The sequence below is a fragment of the Podarcis tiliguerta genome (genome assembly GCF_965153285.1).
Source record: "Podarcis tiliguerta genome assembly, chromosome: 12".
Lineage (NCBI taxonomy): Eukaryota > Metazoa > Chordata > Lepidosauria > Squamata > Lacertidae > Podarcis > Podarcis tiliguerta.
Genome location: NC_139545.1, coordinates 12,660,172 through 12,669,642, shown reverse-complemented (window position 1 = coordinate 12,669,642; position 9,471 = coordinate 12,660,172). Strand labels below are relative to the sequence as shown.

At 44.2% G+C, this 9,471-nt stretch overlaps 1 protein-coding gene across 6 annotated transcripts in view; it reads left to right on the top strand.

Annotated features, from left to right (window-relative positions):
- The first annotated feature begins 568 nt into the window (after positions 1-568).
- The window catches only part of ZDHHC3 (zDHHC palmitoyltransferase 3), a 54,155-nt gene continuing 45,252 nt past the window's right edge, over positions 569-9,471 (top strand). For 2 of the 6 annotated variants that reach the window (XM_083405157.1, XM_083405158.1), the window contains exon 1: positions 644-839. The gene's annotated coding sequence lies outside the window, so the exon portion shown is untranslated. Of the gene's footprint in view, positions 840-3,887; positions 4,041-9,471 lie in introns of those variants that run through there. The other 4 variants (XM_083405160.1, XM_083405161.1, XM_083405162.1 and 1 more) reach the window with 4 other exon arrangements.

Sequence of the window (9,471 nt, the reverse complement as noted above, 5' to 3'; positions counted from 1 at the left end):
ATGAAGCAACAAAATGTTTCTTTGTAACCAGACCTTGGGCTAAATAACAACAACAACAATAACAACAACTTATACCCCGGCCACCTGACTGAGCTTCCCCAGCCACTCTGGGCGGCTTCCAACAGGATAGTAAACCTCTTACGGCCTTTTCAATGTGTTTCTTGTGTGTGTGTGTGTGTGTGTGAGAGAGAGAGAGAGAGAGTTTCTTGCTCGCTTTTACTTTTATTCCGAATTTTGTGTCTTTTTCCTCCTGCGGTGAACCGCCCTGGGATCTTCGGGCGAAGGGCGGGAACTAAAGAAAGGGCGGCGCTCGGAGCAGCCCGGAACGTTGGACCCGCGCACAACGCCGGGCAGCGAAGGGATGCCGCCTCTCTGGCAAGAGGAGGAATCGGATGGGGGGGGGCGTGGCCTCTCTGGCAAGAGGAGAAAGCCGATGGGGAGAGGGCGGGGCTCTAGGGAAGAGGAGGAATCGGACGGGGGAGGGCGTGGCCTCTCTGAGAAGAGGAGGAAGCGGATGGGGAGGGCGTGGCCTCTCTTGGGAAGAGAAGGAATCGGATGGGGAGGGCGTGGCCTCTCTGGCAAGAGGAGGAAGCGGATGGGGAGAGGGCGTGGCCTCTGCGCTGCTCACTTCCTGGTTCCCTCTCCTCCCCCGCCCGCTGCCGGGAGCGTGAATGTAGCGCGTTGGTGGGAGAGGAAGGTGTAGAGGCGCGCGCTTGCCGGGGCGTCGCGAGCTGCCTTCCGCCGCCTGCGGGGCGGATGGAACGTCTGGCTGGGCGCTGGAAGCTTGACCCGGGAGGCGCGAGCGGCGGCGGCGGCGTGTTGCTTCATCCCCAGCCCTGGTAGGTTGAAGGGAGGCGAGTCTGGAGCCCCCGGGGGCGAGGGAGGCGGATTCCCGGGGCAGGGTGGGGAAATTGGCAGGACCCGGGGGGGGGGGGTTGGCAACCGTGGGCTTCTCTGCAGCAAAGCAAATGCACGCAAGGTGTGGGTGCGCGTGTCGCGCGTGCACGTGTGAATGTGGCTCAGGAAGCCGCGGGCAGGTCCTGGGATGCCGCTTCCTGCAAGGTGAGTCGAGTGTCACACGAAGGGACCTCGCGGGCCATCTAGCCCAACCCCTTGCAAAGGCAGGGTTCTTTTGGCCGATGTGGAACTCGAACCCGCGACCCTGAAAATGGCAATACGCTCCCCATATTGAGATATGCTCCCCATACAAGGCCTCTCTCGGCATTTGCAGACAGTCTTGGGGGCTACTGTGCCAAGTATATGCTGTACAAAACCACAAAATACATAATAAAAACAAAAAACATCAACCCAATAACCACCCCCCAAAAACCCCACATTTTAAAAAGGAATAGGATTTTAATGTGAACCTACCTAATAGGAACTTTTTGAATCAATATGCCCCCCCAGCCCCATGTGTAGAATGGGAGAGTTAATCATCATCAGTGCTTTTTTTTCTGGGGGGCTCAGGCGGATGCATACCCCTAAACATTTTGTGAATCTTTGTACTTTTGTCCATTGGCTGCATTTGCTTTTCCCGATTTGAACTATAAAATGGTGATTTTCTTGAGTCAAAATGAGAGTACCCCTAAACATAGTTTCGGAAAAAAGCAGGGGCTCTGAACATTTTGTGAATCTAAGCTTGGCCACATTGAGGGGCAGTATTTCAATATGAGTAGGAAAAGGAGAGTATACCCCTAAACATTTTTTAAGAAAAACCCCCACTGATAATAATAATTTGTTACTTATATCCTGCCCGTCTGGCTGGGTTTCCCCTGAAGGGATCTGAGGGTCATCTAGCTCAACCCCCTGTAATGCAGGAGGCCCGTACAGGGAATCGAACCCATGACCTTGGCGTACTCAGCCCTGTGCTCTTAAACCACCTGAGCTAACCGGTTGGATTGTACTTGTTTTGGATGAAGTTTAAAGGGGAAAGGGGTTGGATGAAACACTTGAACCGCAGGCTGCTGGGCTGCATTTGCTGGGCTACTCTGCTTGCAATGATAATAGCAGTAAGAATAATTTTATTATTTATACCCCACCCATCGGGCTGGGTTGCCCCAGCCACTCTGGGCAGCTTCCAACACATACAAAAACGGAATAAAACACAAGTTATATTCTTAGGAAAAATACAGAACTACTCTGTTTCCTTTGCTAATTTCTGTTAACAGAAGTTCACGTTTACCTGCTGGGTGATTCTGGTGGAACTACGCTACCATACAAATCTACCATCTATCTGTGTTGTGTTAGTTGGTGAAGCACTGGAATTTGGGAAGACTTTGGGTCAAACAGGGTTCGAAATTATCAAGGCACATTTTGCACCTAAAGATTCTCCATTTGCAGCACCTCCAAAAGTCTGGGTGCTGTTTTTTGCGCTTGGCTGAAACTCAAGGATGTACGATATGTGCTTTGAAGCTTCCAAGTTAAGGATAAACAATATATTAAGGAGTTTATCAGCAAAGAGTGTTTTGAAAACTCAAGTACGGTACCAATATTTTTATTGTAAACACCACATTAAACATGTATTAACAATTTCTGAAAAAAATGTGATATTTACAATGTGTCACTTATGTGAATTGCGTAGTAGTTCATGCTTATTAATTAATAAATAAAAAGTGTTGCCAATTCTCCCTGCCCTTGGTGGCGACTAGACTTTCAGTTTTGGCACCTACAACCCAGGTCCCAGAAACCATTTGGCTCCTAGCTTTTTTATCCCGGGTTCTAACACTCAGGTCAAGTATCTGCATGTCTATGAAGTTCTCTTTTTAAATATTTTATTTTCATTTTTAAAACAATATTCTTATGCATTCACATCATTTTCAGTTTCTACACTTCTGGGATTACTTAGATCTCTCAGACTTCCACCCCCACCCCCAATTTCCAATTTCTCCGTATTTTTTTGCATCTAATTACATTTTTCCAATCCATATTATCTCCTTTTTTACCTTCAGTCATATTACAAGTGCTATAACAATCCTCCTGATGTTTTTAAGTATACACAGCGGTCCTTAAGATATTCTGTAAACTTTTCCCGCTCTTGACTGAATTTCTTGTCCTCTTGGTGCCTGATCCTCACGGTCATCTTTGTCATTTCGGCCTAGTCTATCACCTTGGTTATGCACTCTTCTTTAGTTTGGACTTTTTATGTACGAAGTTCTCTTGAGTGATGTTGGACTGGTGGTTATCTCTCAGCCTGTCTTGCAGGGTAACTGAGGGGATAAGGGACGGACTCATATGTGCCACCCTGAGATCCTTGTTCAAAGGGCAGGAGGAAAACATAATAAACTATGTTATCAGCCCTTTAAATTCAGCATGCTCTCAAATGGAGAAGTGTAACGATCAACATTAAGTATTGCGGTGATGCTGGAACTGAAAAAAGCTAAGCCTGAATCATAGAATCATAGAATCATAGAGTTGGAAGAGACCACAAGGGCCATCGAGTCCAACCCCCTGCCAAGCAGGAAACACCATCAGAGCACTCCTGACATATGGTTGTCAAGCCTCTGCTTAAAGACCTCCAAAGAAGGAGACTCCACCACACTCCTTGGCAGCAAATTCCACTGTCGAACAGCTCTTACTGTCAGGAAGTTCTTCCTAATGTTTAGGTGGAATCTTCTTTCTTGTAGTTTGGATCCATTGCTCCGTGTCCGCTTCTCTGGAGCAGCAGAAAACAACCTTTCTCCCTCCTCTATGTGACATCCTTTTATATATTTGAACATGGCTATCATATCACCCCTTAACCTCCTCTTCTCCAGGCAAACTTACTGGAAGAGGAATTGCATGTGTGCATGATGAATTCTGTGGGACAAAAAGGACATTTCTATGAGACAAGAGCTCCAATCTCGACACGCCCTTATTGCGTAGAGGAGTGTTGCAATTACTCAGTCTCTGGAAAGAAGAAGCCTACTCTCTTATTTTTTGAGGACCTCGGCAAATACTTATAATGGTCGAGTCTGATTTTCCTGCTGCGGTAAATTCCAGAAGATAAAAGTTAAACACGGCATATTTTCCTGATAATTGGACAGCAACATGTTGCTTAAAGGGTAATTTTGTTAAATATATTCTGGATGGTGAGATTTTTGTGTCCTCAAGGTTTGCCTAGTAAATGAATGTGTGGACCTGATAAAAGATTTCTCCTGTGTAGGCTTTTTCCTTTATTGTTAAATTGGTGGTGTTCGAGACGGATGGAAGGCTTCAATAACTCAAGCAATGTTTCTTTTATAATGCTAGGGTCAGTATTCAGATCTTGATTTGTAAACGGTTAATTGACCAGTAACCTAAATCCTAAGAGGAATGTAGAAGTTTGTCACTGTAACCAACAGTTCTTTGTTAAATGTACAGTACTCTGTAGTGCAGCCTTGAATTACCGTATTTTTTGCACCATAACACTCACTTTTTTCTTCCTAGAAAGTAAGGGGAAATGTCTGTGCGTGTTATGGAGGGAATGCCTACGGGTGGCATGCCTACGGATTTTCCTCCTCTAAAAACTATGTGCGTGTTATGGTCGGGTGCGTGTTATAGAGCGAAAAATACGGTATTTTCTTCAATAGCCCAACAAAAAGTGGGGATGCTACTCTTTGGCCTCAACACTTAAAACAAATAGAAAGTTTCAGAAAACACTTTTTTAAGATTGTTTCATCTTTCGGATTAGTGATTTTTAAAGCTACATAAATTAGTTTATTGCAATGTTTTTCAAAAGGAGACAGTTGCATAAATTTGCAGTAGGAGTACATTTTAAGTGGTGAAATAGGTACTTATTTTTCCATTAAGTTTAGCAATATATAGCTGTAACTTTTCTTACTTGTACAGAGGTGTTTTATTCTTTGTTACAGCCTGTTCATGCGAGCTAGACTGTGGGTAACCTTTAGTTACAGGACTTAAGATTTGCCTTTGTTTGGGATAGTTAATAACTTTATTCTGATCATCTGTTTGCTCTTTTACATGAGTGTTACTTCTTATCCGAGGTTGCAGTCCTGTGATAACCCATTCTTAACCTGGGAGCAACTCTCATTGCGCTTGAATTTGCTTTTCAGGAGGCCATGCCTAGGATTGTGCTGTTAAGAAACGACAGTATTCATTTTATACAGACGTTCTGTTTTTGTCATTCTCCTCTAAGGTGTATTCCTGTTTTAAGTTAATTGGTTAATCGCATGAATGCAAAGAGAGAGAAGTGATCCAAAACAGGGATAGCAGAAGCATTGCATCTGCATAATCTGGCACAGTGTAACTTGATCACACGCAAATTAAAGTACAGTAAAAGCATGTCTGCCCTGAATTGTGATACCATAAGTGTATCGCCTTTGCAAATTCTGCTGAACTAGTAGTTCCAAAAAACCTTCCGTCGACTGGTTCTGGCAGCTCCATCAGTAAACGGTTTCCTAACTTGATCATGGATAGATTTGAAGCATGTTTGGGAACAGAAGAGAAGCTATGCAGAATTTAACATATTTCGAGCCATAAATTTCCCTTGATTTGCCTGTTATAATAATAATTTATAATAATATTATATTATTTGTACCCCGCCCATCTGGCTGGGTTTCCCCAGCCACTCTGGGCGGCTTCCAACAAAGATGAAAAATACACTAAAACGTCACATATTAAAAACTTCCCTGAACAGGGCTGCCTTCAGATGTCTTCTGAATGTCAGGTAGTTGTTTATCGCTTTGACATCTGGTGGGAGGGCATTCCACAGGGCGGGCGCCACTACCGAGAAGGCCCTCTGCCTGGTTCCCTGTAACCTGGCCTCTCGCAGTGAGGGAACCGCCAGAAGGCCCTCGGAGCTGGACCTCAGTGTCCGGGCAGAACGATGGGGGTGGAGACGCTCCTTCAGATATACTGGACCGAGGCCGTTTAGGGCTTTAAAGGTCAGCACCAACCCTTTAATTGTGCTTGGAAACGTACTGGGAGCCAATGTTATAAGCAAATTTTATGTCCCAATACATGTTGTCTAAGGTAACATATCACTTCCCTCAGTGCTCTTCACATCTGTAAGCCACAATAACCGTATTTGAAGGAAGTTGAGTTAGTGGATGAAGCCACAACTGGAGAGGCCAAGCTCACTAGATCTCTTGGCCGGTCCTGCTTCACGGGGATGTTGTGAGGCTGCCTCGAATTCTCAACAGGAGAGGTAGGATCTAGGATGCAAATGGAACGAACAAACGTATGGGATTTAAAACAATGGAAAATAAGATTGAGAGCTCATTTTGTTCCAGGCTTTGCGTGCTGGCGAAGTTCTAAATGACCCCCATAGTATTGCACAAATACACAGATACACCAGTTTTCGTGTTGTGGCACAGAGTTGGCCAGGGGGAAGACCGCTGTCTTGACAAACTCTCAGGCTCCTTTGGTACTTGTTCTTTGGCTTTACAATGGCTTCACAGAGCAGTTTCACAGGAGAGTTACTGTGCGAAGCCACAGCGTATGAATTAATAGATTTTAGTATCTTAAGGCTAGAGTAAGCGTTAAATGAGATGAGTACGACGAGTAAATTGCTTTTCATTTGGCTGTACACTTTGTTTGCGTAGAAGTAGCTAGGCGGTGTTTTGTATCCCCATTATCTTTAATTTCACTCCGTTAAAGCAATTTCTGCTTGTGGGAATGTGTTTACGGCTTTTTCAGTCCAGTTACGGCAATCGGATGAAACGGGACGTTGCTTGTGATCCCTCGAGTAGTCATAAACCAGTAGGTTTCTGAAGTAACACAGTGATTTCTTCTGAAGCTACAGGTGAATATAGTAGAATATAGAATATAGTAGCTTTCCTGAAAGATAGTGACCAGTCCTGTATGTGGCATAACCTAATGGTACCTCGGGTTACATACACTTCAGGTTACAGACTCCGCTAACCCAGAAATTGTGCTTCAGGTTAAGAACTTTGGTTCAGGATGAGAACAGAAATCGGGCTCCGGCGGCGCAGCAGCAGCAGGAGGCCCCATTAGCTAAAGTGGTGCTTCAGGTTAAGAACAGTTTCAGGTTAAGTACGAGCCTCCAGAACGAATTAAGTACTTAACCTGAGATACCACTGTATGCAAAGAAACACACATGGTGAGACTTCTCATTAAAGTAGCAGTGATGGAAATTTGCCAGGCGTGTTTTGCGACTGGCGCTGGTCCAGTTTCGACCACATGGAGATCTTTGGTTGCCGAATGACATCTCCCTCTGGCCGGCCCCTCCATCTTTCTTCAGCAGGTCAGCAGAAGAGCTTACTTACTGCATTTATATTCCGCCTTTTTCTCCAAGGAGTACATGGTTCACCCCACTCCTCAGTTAATATCTACAAAAACCCTGTGAGGTAGGTTAAGAGACTGCGACTGGAGGAACATTCTTCCATATGTGGTGGATATGTAGGAAAATACAGGTATTCTGGGAGAGTATACATGCAGAACTGCAAAAAATGCTAAAGATCTCTTTCAATAAAAAACCAGAGGCCTACCTCCTGGGAATAACAGATTTGGATATTCCACAAAAGAGGAAGGGTATCTTTTTATATGCCACGGCGGCAGCAAGAGTTTTGATCGCAGCAAAATGGAAGAGTAATGAAATCCCCTCTATTCAAGATTGGATCCAAAAGCTGACAGAATGGTTATTTTTGTAATTTGTGTATAATTTGGTATTTGTGTTTTTTGTTTGTTTGTCTTTCCGGTTGTATAAATAAAAAACTTTAAATAAAATTAAAAAAAGAGAGAGACTGCGACTGGAGAAACGTCACCCTCAGTTTCACGGCTGAGTGGGGATTTGAACCCTGATCTCCCAGGTCCTAGTTCGACACTCTAATCCAGGGGTCAGCAACATTTTCCAGCCATGGGCCGGTTCACCATCCCTCAGACCATGTGGCAGGGCCGGACTGTATTTTGAAAAATAATAATGAACGAATTCCTATACCTCCCATTCCAATGAAAAAAATTAACTCCCTCACTATCGCTGCCGCAAACAGTTACCGATGCAGCATAAAGGGATAATTGAAAAGAGGCAAGGTTATTTTTATTTATTATTTTTGTTTATTCAATTTTTACAATTTCACTAACTTACTGGGAGTTAAATACCAATGGTACATCATTTTCATCTAATTTTATTTCAGGGTATAACAGCGCTTTGTGACACTTTCATTCTGGCAGGTGCTTGAGCTGAAAGCCCTGATGCAAACTGCCCCATAAGCTTTAAGACAGGGGTCAGCAACCTTTTTCAGCCGTGGGCCGGTCCACCATCACTCAGACCATGTGGGGGGGGGGGCGGACTATATTTTTTTTGGGGGGGGGGGGAATGAACGAATTCCTACGCCCCACAGATAACCCAGAGGTGCATTTTAAATAAAAGCACACATTCTACTCATGTAAAAACACACTGATTCCTGGGGACCGTCTGCGGGCCGGATTGAGAAGGTGATTGGGCTGCATTCAACCCCCCCAAGCCTTAGGTTGCCTACCTCTGCTCTAACCACTATACCACACTGGCTTCCTGGAGCACTTTTGCTATGGGGCAGCTCTATGAATTAAGCAGGTGGATAAACATGGGGAAAGCAAAATGTCACTTAGAGAAGCATCTGAAATATTTTCCTTGAAGCTTGAGTTTGGTTTATTCTGGGTTGTTTAAATGTGTTGTAAACCACTTTTGAGGTTTTTTCCCTTTAAAATATAAAGCAATATAGAAATGAAAACTATTATTATTATTATTACTATTATTATTATGGCAGTGCCTAGACATTCCATTGTGGCAGCTGGAACCTAGTTTAAGGTGCCATTTGGTGGATTAGCTTATATATCTGAGTTTCTAACACTGATCAGTAAGCAGATTCAGTAAAAGCTACAAAGCAGTATATGATTTTTAGGAGGGGATTAGCAAAGAACTAGGGAAGGAGTGGGAAGTGCAGTTGAACAAAGATAAAAAGGCAATTGATGATAAAGGAAGATCCAGCAATACAATGCGTTATGTACCAATGGAAATCTACATACAGCCGCACCTTGGAAGTCAGACAGAATCCATTCCGGAAGTCCATGCAACTTCCAAAATGTTCGGAAACCAAAGCGCGGCTTCTGATTGGCTGCAGGAAGCTCCTGCAACCAATCGGCAGCACGGTCAGACGTTTGGATTCCAAAGAACGTTCGCAAACCGGAACAGTTTGCGGTGTTCAGGAGCCAAAGCGTTTGACTTGCAAGGCGTTTGGGATCCAAGGTATAGGTGTAAGAACACTTGATCAATATTTTGGAGATTGTCTTAAATCACACAGATGTGTCAAACCCCGGTTAGCAGATTCTGCAGAAGAGTTGAGAATTCAAGGAGCCAGGATAGAGAGAGCACCTTTGTGATTCTTGCTGCACCCTCTGATGGTCGGTGAATAGAGGAGATTTCATTACAGGAGATAACTTATCTCTGGTCTTCTCTGCAGCTCTGGACAATGTAGGCTTTATTACCTTTTTTTTGCTATGACTGGTTAAGAGATACACCAGTGGCTAGATGTTATACCCTGTTGCATCTGTTTC